Here is a 2592-nt window from a genome sequence, read left to right as displayed (position 1 = left end):
ATTATTATGCCCCGGTGCTTGAAGAAGTTCCAATTTTCGAATTGGAAAATCAAAAGGAGGTAGAGATGGAAAGTGAAGATGATGACATTGAGCTAGTATGGGAAGATGAAGAGCCAAAATATGGTAAAATTTCTAATCTTTCTTGTGCTAATTTTCTTGACAACCCTTGTGCTCTTATTGCAAACACCCTTGACACTTGTGTGGATGACTCCCTTTGCATTAATATTTCCATTACATGTGATTATGATTGCTTTAAATTTCGGGAGGATGATTCCATGAAAAATTTTGATATATTGATTAATGATTGTAAGGATTCTCTTTTGTTTAAATATGATTATGATTGCTTTAACTTTTTAGAAGATGAATCCTTTGTCTTGGGTGAGAGTGAGTTGGTGAGTGAAAGGGATGATACTTCATTCTATTCGTGTGAGAGTGTGAGTGATTTTTCTAACCCAATAGAGTGGAGTGATGAAGAAAAGGAGTGTGAGGAAGAGATGGTGGGAAATGATAGGTCTTTCACGTTTGATCTTATGAAAAGAGTTGAGTGGAGAGAGTTGACCACACTCGAGATTGAGGAAGGGAGTGAGGAGATATGGTTTGGAACAAACGAGAAAATCTTTAGGGGGGAAAGAGAGGAAAAAGGAAAGGAAGCAGATACCATCCTAAAAGAGTTGAGGAGAGTGTTTAATGTTAACATTACCATCCTAAAAGAGTTGAGGAGAGTGTTTAATGTTAACATTCATCCAACCTTGCATGTTGTTCTTGTGTTTAATGTTAACATTCATCCAACCTTGCATGTTGTTCTTCCTTTATTCTTGAACATTCATCCAACCTTGCATGTTGTTCTTCCTTTATTCTTGTGGATTCATCCAACCTTGCATGTTGTTCTTCCTTTATTCTTGTGGGTTCATCCAACCTTGCATGTTGTTCTTCCTTTATTCTTGTGGGTATTCAAGGATGTTTCCCACCTTGGGACATTCCTTGAAGCTAAGGTTCACGGGACTCTTGGTCGGGTCCCAAAGTCTGTGTGCCTTGAAGGATAGGCCACACCATGTCTGGCCAGGAGACGTAAAACCATGGCGCACTTGGGAGGCAGTCCTAATGTTATCCTACTTTTTCTTTAAAATTCTCTTGGTTTATGTAGTATGTTTTACTTAGTTTTATTTCAATAATGTTTCTATAATCTTGGTTGAGCTAACAAGTACATATTAAACACCCGAGAGTTATAAGTTACCCGCAATCAATTGACAAACATCATCACTAGCAAAGGAGAAAGGGGGAAACCGAGGTAAGCTTTCCACAGCACGCCTCCATGCCACCACCACGCGTGTGGCTAGGCGTGGAAAACTTCCAGAGAGCCACCACGCCGCTCACACGCGTGTGAGCAGGCGTGGGAATGAACCAGAGAGCTCCCACGCCTACCACCACGCGTGGTAGCGTGCGTGGACGGGCACCAGACCTTTCGCGGATTTTCGCGCGAAGTGGTTTAAAACCCTTTCCTTGCTTCATTTCTTCCCCACTACGAGCAAGAACTCTTCCAAGCTGAAAATATACACTTTCTAAGCATTTCCTTCCAAATCTCTCAACTTTTCTCAAAGATTCTAAGTCATTTCTAAGGTATGAACATACTCTTCTTTGCTATTTACTTGTTTAATGAAGAAGTTGTTCTATTTTTAAAGAACATCTCCATGGGTTTTTCTTGTATGACATTTTTCTTGAGATATATTGTTATGAGATGACTTGATAGACTTGTATTGAGCCTACATTGCTTCTATAGACTAGAAATTTCATGTTTTAACATCTCTTTGTGACTAGATCTTGAAATTGCTTGATTTGGGTATTCTCTTGTCATGATGAGATCCTTGTTGATATAGTGAGCATGGTGGGTAAAGTTTGCAACTTTCCAACTCTATAGGCACTACATTGCTATATTCTACTAGTTAGTTGGTCCAATTTTAACTTTCATGTTGCTTCCATTTTTCAACCTTGGGCTAGTCTAAAGGTAGAAGATGAAGTTGACCATATGTTGACCTTTTGACTATGAAATGAGTATGGAATGGTATGAGCTAGTTCTTGCATGTATAGGATAGAATTGTTGATGGATATCAAAATGATGGTTGCATGCATTGAATTCTTATGATTTTTCCTTAGATATGTGCAATATTGTTCATAATCAATATTTAAGATTGGCAAGTGTTTTTCCTTGTGTTGCTTTGGTTACCTATGTTATAGGAAAGATGTCTTCGCCATATGACCTTGCACAACAGATTGCTCAAAGGCTCCAAAGAGGGAAAGCCCCGGCAGATGGAAACAGTGCTAGGGACACTAACACTCGTTACTTTGAAGTATCCACCGGAAATCAAATTCTACTAATGACTGCTACAATGCTAGGTCGGTACAGGCAGTTGTTAAACTACCCTATTGTGCAATGGAGATATGTAGACTTGAGAGTGTTGGAGGATTATGAGTGCAAATATGGACTGGAGAGGTTGATTGCAGAGCCATATTGGAACAATCTTCTAAGCTGGAGACAGGATACTTTTATCTCTCTAGTACATGAGTTTATCGCAAGTTTGAATGTTGACGGAATAG

The sequence above is a fragment of the Ipomoea triloba genome, chromosome 9 (assembly GCF_003576645.1).
Source record: "Ipomoea triloba cultivar NCNSP0323 chromosome 9, ASM357664v1".
NCBI classification, from domain to species: domain Eukaryota; kingdom Viridiplantae; phylum Streptophyta; class Magnoliopsida; order Solanales; family Convolvulaceae; genus Ipomoea; species Ipomoea triloba.
This window is presented reverse-complemented; position numbering follows the sequence as displayed.